At 52.9% G+C, this 10,707-nt stretch overlaps 1 pseudogene; it reads left to right on the top strand.

Annotated features, from left to right (window-relative positions):
• The first annotated feature begins 330 nt into the window (after positions 1-330).
• Positions 331-10,211, top strand: LOC137149591 (flavin-containing monooxygenase 5-like; annotated as a pseudogene).
• The last annotated feature ends 496 nt before the right edge of the window (positions 10,212-10,707 follow it).

The raw sequence follows: 10,707 nt of genomic DNA, 5'->3' as shown, positions 1-10,707 counted from the left end.
GAATGAACTGCTGAAGTGTGACAGGGTCCCTGCAGGGACCCTGCAAGTCCTGTCTGCTAGTGTAGCAATTAGTTCTTTATGCAGCTGAGTCATGCTGTGTTTCCAGCAGGAGCGAACCCAGGCACGGCCCCTCTCCTGCACAGAACCACCCTCCTCGGGAACTCAGTATAAAACAGCCTGATCAGAGAGCCAGCCCGACTCAGGCCACTCCTTCATTTGGAGACGGCAAGCGATTGTGACTCCTCTCCTGCTTTGATCAGTGCCGGCTGGGGCATGGCCCGAGGCTGCCCCCTCGCAGCTGGCTGGCAAAGCTCTCTGAGGCGGGACGGCATGGCAAACAGGAGGGTTGCGGTTATTGGAGCTGGTGTTTGTGGGCTGAGCTCCATCAAATGCTGCTTGGATGAGGGGCTGGAGCCGACCTGCTTTGGGCGAAGCAGTGACATTGGAGGACTCTGGAGATTTGAGGTAGGTCTGAGTATCTCTGAGTCCTGACCTATTTGAGGGTGTGGAAATGAAAGTGTTTCCTCTGTGGGAACATTCTATATCAGCGTTTCCCTGCAGGATCCCACCTTTGCTTAGCAGCCAAACAATCAAAGGCCAGAAACGGTGTGTCAGACTCCACCACAGCCTTCACAGCACTAGGGAGCTGTACAAACACACCCATCCCTCACCCTGCTGCTATCACCAGTTCAGCTGCACTGAATTTAGCACCCCCTGGGAGCCCCAGTGCAGCCGGTATAACCAATGTGGAGCTGTTGAAGCCAGATTTCCACCTGCACCAGGTACTGCTGAGCCGGTTCTAGCCACGAGGACGGTGTGTAAAAATACTTTAGTGTAGGCCAGGCTTCAGGCTTCCTTAGGTCCACGTGCACCTGGTACAGTGTGAGTTGAAGGAGACTTCCTCTGGCTTTAAAATGCTCATTCTCAGGGGCTTCCACTGCCCCCCCCACCCTGCTCAGGGTTGTTTACTTCAGCGTAGAATCTCTGATGCCCAATGTCCTCTGAGTTTAGACCCCGATGTTGTTTATGCTAAGATTTCCCTGTCATCAAATAATCTAAGGGAGATCCAGTTGGGGCACCTTATCTAGGGTTGCCAACCCTCCAGGAATTAAAGATTAATCATACATCTTGTGACGCAACCTGCAGGAATACATCCAGCCAAAATTGGTAACCCTACGTGTAGCTGTTGGGGCAGTGTACCGGTTAAGCAGGCGGGGGAGAGATGTACACTTCATCAAGTTAGGCCTTGTCTTCACTGCTGAAAAAAGGTGCGTTGTTTACCTCAGAGTAATTGATTTGAGGCAATAAGACAGTACTTCCCAGGAAAACGCAAGTGCCTGGGCTTCAAACAGCCCTGTGCCCTCTCCAGGAACTGTGACTTCAGTGAGTTAACCTCACGGTCAAACTACATCTGGTCTTCACAGTGCGTTTACCTAGAGAAAAGCTCAGGCACATGAGTCTCCTTGAGGTAAAAATTTCATCTTTTTTTTGAAGTGAAAACAAGGCCTTCGATTCTCTCTACAGTCGCTCAGTCGTGTGTGAGAGTTTGTCACCTGGCATAAAAGTCAAATAGTTAAGAAAACAGAAGTCACCTTGAGGAAGACATGGTTTATCTGAAGAAGGACTATAAACCAGTGCCAATAATTCTATACGCTAGAAATGACTCCAGCCAACCATCTATTTTTTTATTATCCCTCCCTAAATTCACTGGGCTTGGGGTTTTCCCGTGATGCTTGCAAGTTCAAGGAGATCGTATGATTTCCTTGTTCCTGCTGTTTTTATTTGTCATTCCCATAGGGGATTTAAAGAACAGCCATTGTGTTCCCACTGTACCCCAGGCTAATGCATGTGACAGAGACACACTCGAAAGATGACTGTCACCTCAGCTTCTGTACATGGATACAGTCATTCTGGCAATTTAACTTGCACGGTTTTAGTTATTGGATATTGACATGGCTAATGTTACGCTCAATAATGTTATCCTGCTCCCTGCAGGAGAATCCCGAAGAGGGCAGGGGCAGCATCTACAAATCCATCATCATCAACAGCTCCAAGGAGATGATGTGCTTCAGTGACTGCCCCATCCCAGCCGAATTCCCCAACTACATGCACAACTCCAAAATCATGGAGTATTTCCGCATGTACGCCGTGCACTTTGACCTTCTGAAATACATCCGCTTTAAGGTGAGGAGGGCTTGCCCAGTGAGCAGGTATAGGACTATGTGAATGTGCCAGATCTCGGTAAAAGAATCCCCCCCAAGTGTGGTAACATACCACATTCACAGAACATGGAGCTGGGGAGGGGCTGTTCTGGGACCCTCCTTTCATCTGGAGGCTGCCTGGGTGGAAGTTACAGCCTGGCTCCCAGAAGCCGCTGCAGCCCCACAACCTGATGGAGCCAGAGAGCCCGGAGAGGCTGCGAGTTTTTTAGGGTGGGAGGCTACTTTAACTATGATTCTAGGGGCTAATTAGGTGCCTGAAAAGGCTAGTTTTTTTTGTTGGTTTTTTTTACAAATAGCTTAGAAATTAGCTGACAGGAGCACTGTATCTAATTTCTACATAAAGAAATAAAATAAAATAAATATTCGACGCACTCACTAACATGTTCTGACATCTTGTGTCAAGTCACTTAAGGGAGGACACTGGTTATGTATCAAATTTTAATGTATATTCTTACTTGGTTACTGTAACTGGGAGGTGTGGCCTCTGTCAGAGATTGACACCGAGGGAGAGCCAAACCCCCCCCCTGGGGAGTGGAACCCAGGAGTACAGCACCTGACCGGAAGCAGGTAGGTGGGGCTAGGCCTATAAAAGCCAGGCCTGCCCGTTCAGTCAGAGCCCAGCGGCCGAGGGAGAAGGACGCCTTTCCCTTGGTGCCCAAGCCTACAGCCGCATGCGACCGCTACCCGGAGGAGAGGCTGCTGGAGCTACACATGGCGTGGGACCCTGAGGATCTGAAGGAGCTGCCTCAACCGAGCGAGCCAGATGGGACCCCCAGATCCTAAAACCCAGAGGAGAGGCTGCTGGAACTGCCTACAGCCTGAGGACCTGAAAGAGTTACCCGAGCTGCCAACCGCCAGTGAGCCAGAAAGGACACATGGACTCTGGGATCTAGAGGAGCTGCCCACTGCAGAGGACCCTGAACAGTTCCCGAACTTGCCGTCATGCGACGATGAACCAGAGTATGGCCCAGGAGACCAGGTACACTAGGGAGAGGGTGGGAGGAAGTAGCCCAGGGAAGCTGACTATGGTCTGGCTGAGCTTGCACTCGCTCTGAGTCAGCGTGTTTCGGCTGGACCCCGCTGACCCAGTGATGGGACACCCCGTCACTGACAGGGCCCTGGGCTGGGACACAGTGGAGACGGTGGGCCTGCATCTCCCTCCCCACTTCCTACCCTGGCCTAGGGGTGATTGCCCATTGAGGGCCAGAGTGTGTCCCTTGCTGCCTGCCATGCCCTGCTAAAGGGCTGGATGTGGACTAGCCATTTGCCCTGCTGAAGGGCTAGGCCATAGACTGTTTACTCACCCTGCCAAGGGCTCGAGACTGAGTTCCCCATTGTCTGCCTGCCCTGCTGAAGGGCTAGGCCATAGACTGTTTCCGCTCCCCTCTGGGGAGCTATAGACTGTCCTCCTGCATTGCCAGTCTGCCCTGCCAGAGGGCTAGGCCTGAGGCTGTTTCCTCGCCCCTCTGGGGCTAGAGACTGCTTTTCTCCCTTTCCAGCCTGCCCTGTGAGAGGGCTAGGCCCAAGACTGTTGCCTTGCCCTGCTGAGGGCTGAAGGCTGTTTCCCGCTACCTGTCCATCCCGGCTGAGGGCCAGGCCATAGACTGCTCACCCGGTGAGGGCTAGAGACTAGTAACTAAGGAGCAGCCTGAACCCAAGGCTCACCCTACTAAGTGCGGCCCCTTTAATTTGGACTCCTCGAAGGGCATAGGCGCCAGGAGGTGTGGCCTCCCTCAGAAATTGACAACAGGGAGAGCCACCAGCACCGCCCACTACAGGGGATCCTCTACACTTACAAACTCTTGAATATAACAGTTGAAACAATTGTAGAAAAATCAAGATTACTTTCTATCATTTTGACTACTTACTTTTTGCAGTTCACCAAACTTGGAATGGATCATTCAACTTTTGGAAACACCCTACTAGCGCAAAACCCTGTGAGTTTATACTGCACCTGCCTGGGATTCTAGGGGTGTTACCATACTAGAAATAATAGACCAGAAACTGACTTTAAACAGAAATGAAAATGACACTTCCAGGTTACTTTCACAGTACTGCCAACCCCAAACATTCAAAAATCCTGAGTCAGGCTCATGAGATGATGTAGAAATAATACATTTGGTGTTCATTTAATTTCCCTTTTGCTTTTTGAGCTTCTAGAGTGCCCTGCGGTCACATTTAGAAGATTTCTCCACAACCATGAGGTCTAGAAAAACAAGGTTACTTACCAGCAACTGTTGTTCTTCGAGATGTGTTGCTCATATCCATTCCAATATAGGTGTGTGAGCGCCCTGCGCACAGATTCCCGGAATTTTTTTCCCTTAGCAAGCCCCGTAGGGTCAGCTCAGGCGCCCCCTGGAGTGCCGCGCTCATGCCGCGGTACATAGGGCGCTGCCGATCCCGCGGGCCTCAGTCCCTTCTTTCTGCCGACTCCGACAGTGGGGACAGAGGGTGGGTGTGGAATGAATATGAGCAACACATTTCGAAGAACAACAGTTACTGGTAAGTAACCTTCGAGTGATTGCTCATCCATTCCAACATAGGTGATTAAATAGCCATACCATGGAGGTGGGTAGGAGTCAACGGTGAGCTACTCTCATCAGCACAGCCCTGCCGAAGCCCGCGTCCTCTCTCGCCTGCTGCACGATGGCGTAATGGGATGTGAAGGTGTGAACTGACGACCAGGTCACTGCTCTGCAGATGTCCTGCAGGGGAACTTGCTCCAGGAAGGCCGCGGATGAGGCCTGGGCTCTGGTTGAGTGCGCTGTCACAGCTCCTGGAAGCGGCACCTTTGCCTGCTCGTAGCAGGTCCTGATACAGCCAGTGATCCAGGTGAAGATGCGCTGGGTGGAGATGGGTGAGCCTTTCATCCGGTCCGCCACTGCCACGAACAGCTGTGTTGACTTCCAGAACGGCCTGGTCCGCTCAATGTAGAAGGCCAAGGCTCATCTGACGTCCAGCGAATGCCATCTCCGCTCCTCCTCCGAAACGTGTGGTTTAGGAAAGAACACGGGAAGGAAGATATCTTGGTTATAGTGAAACTGAAACAACACCTTAGGCAAGAACGCAGGGTGGGGTCTCAGTCGGACCTTATCCTTATAGAAGACTGTGTAGGGGGGCTCCGAGGTCAATTCTCTTATCTTGGAGACCCTCCTAGCCGATGTAATGGTCACCAGGAAAGCTACCTTCCAGGAAAGGACGAGCAGCGGGCATGTAACCATGGGTTTGAAGGGGGTCCTCTCAACATGGCGAGGACCAGGTTCAAATCCCAGGGAGGCACCGGGTCACGGACTTGCGGATACAGCCTCTCCACCCCTTTGAGGAACCTGACTGACATGGGGTGGGAGAACAGGGAACGCCCTTCCATTGGCTGGTGGAAGGCCGAGATAGCCACCAGGTGCACCTTCAGGGAGGCCAGTGCTAGACCCTGAAACTTGAGGTGGAGCAGATACTCCAAAATCACCTGTATGGGTGAATAGCTCAGTGGGATACCCCGGGACTCCGCAGAACAGGTAAAACGCTTCTACTTGTCCCGGTACACCACCTGAGTGGAAGGTTTTCTGCTGCCCACCAGAACCTGCTGGACCTGTATGGAGCAGGCTCTCTCGCCCTCCATCAGCCACAGAGTCTCCATGCTGTCAGGCGGAGGAAGTCCAGGTCCGGGTGCAGCAGGCGACCCTGGTCCTGGAAGAGCAGGTTGTAGCGCCTCGGGAGCGGGAGCGGCGTGTCGATGGACAGGTCGAGCAGCATGCTGTACCAGTGCTGCCTCGACCAAGCTGGTGCAATCAGTATTATGTCCGCTCTGTCCCTCTTGAACTTCAAGAGGACCTTGGGTAGGAGCGGGATGGGGGGAAACGCGTACGTGAGAGTCCCCGTCCAGTCTAGAAGGAACGCGTCAGAGAGGGAACCTGACTCGCGACCTCGGAGCAAGCAGAACCTCGGGCACTTCCTGTTCCAGGACGATGCGAACAGGTCCAGTTGGGGAACCCCCCACTTTTCGAAAATTGAAGTCACCATCTCCAGGTGCAGTGACCAGTTGTGGCGGGGTAAGAACGACCTGCTGAGGCGGTCCGCCTCGTCATTCCTGACCCCCGGGAGGTGAGAAGCAGATATGTGGAAATCGTGCCTCACAGCAAAGTCCCAAAGACGAGTAGCCTCCTGGCAAAGAGCCGAGGAGTGCGCTCCCCCCCCGCCTGTTCATATAGAACATGGCCGCCGTGTTGTCCGTGAGGATCTGAACCATCCTGCCCCTCAGGAATCTGAGGAAGACCTTGCAGACCAAGCGGACTGCTCTGAGCTCCCTGACATTGATATGGAGAGCCCTTTCGTCCAGTGACCAGAGCCCCTGGGTGCTCAGGTCTTTGCTGATGTGGGCCCCCCATCCCACGTCTGAGGCATCCGTTATCAGAGTCACTGAAGGAGCCAAGTCTCAGAAGGGGACACCCCTCAGAACCTCCCCCGGGTTCGTCCACCAGTCCAGGGAGGACAGTACATGGGTGGGAACCATGACCACCCTGTTCAGCGAATGCCTCGCTGGTACATACACTGAGGCCAACCACCTTTGGAGAGGCCTGAGCTTGAGGCAAGCTAGCCTCACCACATACGTACATGCCGCCATATGTCCCAACAGCTGAAGGCAGTGCCTGGCTGTCGTCATGGGGGATCTGTGTAATTCGGTAATTATGGCGGTCATGATCTCGAATCGAGGCCGTGGGAGGAAGGCTCTGGCCTGGGTGGCATCCAGGGTGGCCCCTATGAACTCTATGCGCTGCACCGGGGTGAGCGTTGGACTTCTGCTCATTGATGAGCATCCCTAGTCTGGTGCATGTCGCGCAGGTGAGTGCTAGGCTGTTCCTCACATGGGTCCTGGACCTGCCCCGGATCAGCCAGTCGTCCAGGTATGGGAAGATCTGGATCCCCTTGCAGCGGAGGTGGGCCGCCACCACCGCCATACACTTTGTAAAGACCCTGGGGACTGACGAGAGGCCAAAGGGCAGGGCCAAGAACTGGTAGTGGCAGCCAGCTACCATGAACCTGAGGAACCTTCTGTCATCGGGGAGGATAGAAATATGGAAACACACATCTTTGAGGTCAAGGGCAGCGTACCAGTCCCCTGGATCTAGGGTGGGAATGATGGAGACTAGGGAAACCATGTGGAACCTGTTGCGTCTGATAAACCTGTTCAGATGGCAGAGGTCTAATATCGGCCTCAGGACTCCCTTGGCCTTGGGGATTAGGAAGTACCGTGAATAAAATCCCCTTCCCCTTTCCTGTGGAGGAACCTCTTCTACCACTCTGAGCAGGAGGAGGGAGTTGACCTCCTGTGTGAGGAGTTGCTCGTGAGAGGGGTCCCTGAAGAGGGATGGGGTAGGGGGAGAATCCGGGGGAAGGCCGTAAGCTGAAGGGCATAGCCCATGAGGACTACGCCGAGGACCCAGCGGTCCATGGTGATGGTTTCCCACTCGGCATAGTACGGCCGGAGCATGTGGGCAAAGGGCCGGGAGAGATCCAGGGGAAAGGAAGGAGTGCCACCCTCGTGCGCATCATCAAAACCTTTTATTTCCATTATTGCCCTTGCTTGGGCCTTGCTGGGGTCACGGCGGTTGGGCATTCGGTAACGATCCCGACCCCTCCTGGGTTGAGCAGGTCTGGGGGCCGGCCTGGGTGGAGGTGGCAGCTGCCTCTGGGTCTGAGGCTGATAGTGGCATCTCGAGGCCTGCGGGGTGTAGAGCCCTAGGGACCTTAGGGTGGCTCATGAGTCCTTCAGGGCATGGAGCTTCTCATCTGTTTTATCTGAGAAGAGGCCAGTGCCATCAAACGGGAGGTCTTGTATGGCTTGCTGGACCTCCTGGGACAAGCCTGAGGACTTAAGCCAGGAGCAGCGGCGCATGACGATGGCCGAAGCCATCACCCCGCTGGCGGCATCCCCCGCATCACTGGCTGACTGCAATGCCGCATTTGCCATTGCTGCGCCTTCCTGGGTCACAGTGGCGAAGTCCGCACCTGGTCTGGTGGCAACACCGACTGGAACCTCTGCAGCGAGGACCACAGGCTGGGACACAGTGGAGACAGGCCTGCATCTACCACCTTCCGCCAGAGTCATCTTATCCCCCAACTGCCACTTTTCAGTCCTTTGTTTTCAGCTGGACAGAGGAAAAGTGTGCGACTCCGTGCAGTGTCTTCTGTGCTTCACAACTGCCACGTGGCTGTGTGCAGAAGCATACCAGAAGGCTCATTCCTGGGGTGGAGTTCCTGGGGGGCAGAGGTGTTTAAGCAAAGGGAGGAGTTGGAAGGATGAGGTCTGAGACCAGCTGTCAGGATGGGAGCCAGACAGAGGATCTGTGCTCCAACAGTGTGCTTAGGGACCTTGCAGCAGTGTGGTGGGCAGCCAGCTGGGAGAGCCCAACCAGATCTGTGATATCTAAACAGTCTCACTCAGTTAATTCTCTCTCTCTAGCCCCTCTCAGACCTTCAATCATGCTCAACACCCGTCTCTGGTACTCCTCTGTTTCTGTTTCTCTTTTTGATGATGGGAACCAGAACTGAGCCCAGGACTCTAGCAGAGGGCATGACAATGACACAAAGAACTGCAGAGCAAGTCAGTATTTTCCATCCCATTCCTTATGCTCTCTACTGCTCTCTCTGCTCCTTCAAATGCAGTTGCACACTCCAGCTGTCGGCAGTGAGGCCTGGGTCTTTTTCCGGAGTTGTTACAGTTGATTTAGACCCCAGCTTTGTTTAATAGTCGTTCAGCTTACTATTTGCAACGCACCCCACTTTACATTTGTCAACGTCTTCTGCCAAAATACTGCCCAGATACCTACCGCAGGGTGTGAGGAGAGAGTTCTCCTCTCTCTCCTGGCAGCCTTCCACCCAAACACAGACATTTGTGTCTCTCTCTGTCTCTTGTCTCTCCCTCTGTGTCATTCAGATTTTCCAGCCAGCACCCAACTGTTGGTGACAACTTGCCGAACCACATCATCTCTGGCAAAGTGCTGGTGAAACCGAACATCAGAGAATTCACCAAAACTGGCACCATCTTTGAAGATGGCACCAGAGAGGAGGACATTCATGTGGTTTTCTTCGCTACAGGATACAGCTTCTCTTTCCCTTTCCTCGGGACTGTGTCAAAGTGGTTGAAAACCAGGTCCCCCTGTATAAATTCGTCTTCCCCCCTCATCTGGAGAAGTCAGCTCTGGCTTTCATTGGCCTCATCCAGCCACTGGGGTCTGTCATGCCCATTGCTGAACTCCAGGGCTGCTGGGCCACACGTGTTCAAGGGTACGTGAACCAAACTGTAGGAAATACTCTAGTATCTGTCAGTCTGAGAAATCAGACATTTCCCAGGAAATCCTAAAGCCAGGCTATTCAGGTGGACAATCTACTGTCTTGTAACATTTCCATTGCTCTCCCTGTTTCATCTGCCATCTTCCTACTGAAAGGTGACCTGGTTGTATTCTCTGTTTCTTTGTGATGCATAGAGGCTGATTGTTTTATTTTGGAAGTTTTATGTGGAAACTGTCACTTACTCCAAAAAGATTAGTTCCAGCTCTGCTTTGTGTTTTCCTTCACCCTCCCCTCTGTGCTGGACTCTAGCGTTCTTATTTTCCCTGGTTGCACTTTTGCTCACATGCTCTCCTTTACTCACCCACTCTCTGCTCCCTGCCATTTGAAGTCCAACACCCCTCCGGAATATTAAGCCTTCCTGGTGGCAGGCAGTTAGATGAAAGTTCAAGAGCTGTTACTTTGTGGGGTTTATTTTGGGACAAGGGGAGAGGGAGAAGGCAGAAACAACACTCTTTTCACTGGGGCTTTTTTCCTTTCCTTGTTCCTTTTCATTGCCCAGGAGCTGTTGCCTCTGTGTTTGACAGCACCTCATGGATCTCCCTTCTGACTCTGGCTTCTCTTTCCTAGGGCTGAACGGATTGCCTTCAGCCAGTGAGATGGTGGCTGATGTTGCCCAGAAGAGAGGAAATGGCAAAACGGTAGGAACTATTATGTGAATCAGTAACTGCTGGGAAGGCACTGGGGCAGCCAGCTCCCCTTTCAGTTCCGCCTATTTCCCTGCTTCACTTTTTGCTCTCCTTTATCCCCAGGGGGACATTTTTAGTCAACAACCATTGCATTTCATGCACGCATCCTCTAGGCCACCCAAGGAAGTATGTCTTATCACAAAGAATGGGTAAGAAGCGGGGTCCTACTGAATCCCAAATAAGGAAAGGATCTGTGACAGTGGGTTTAGCCATCTGCCCCATGTTCTCCCCCTTTCTTGTTACAGAATTCTACCGGCACATTCTGCCTTGCTGCCATCCCCAATCTCTCTTTCTCCCTCCTGCATCCCACATTCCCCTGCCTCCCCTTCTGTCTATTTGCTGCCCTTTCAACACAGAGGCAGCTGTCTTCACTGAGGACACTCTGGCTGCTGTTATTCCCAGTGGGATTGGACATGTTGACCCTCTTTACTGGGAACAACGTGTACCACTTG

This window comes from Emydura macquarii, unplaced genomic scaffold, assembly GCF_026122565.2.
Source record: "Emydura macquarii macquarii isolate MOO-44397 ecotype Brisbane River unplaced genomic scaffold, CSIRO-AGI_Emac_v2 contig_774, whole genome shotgun sequence".
Lineage (NCBI taxonomy): Eukaryota > Metazoa > Chordata > Testudines > Chelidae > Emydura > Emydura macquarii.
This window is presented reverse-complemented; position numbering and strand designations above follow the sequence as displayed.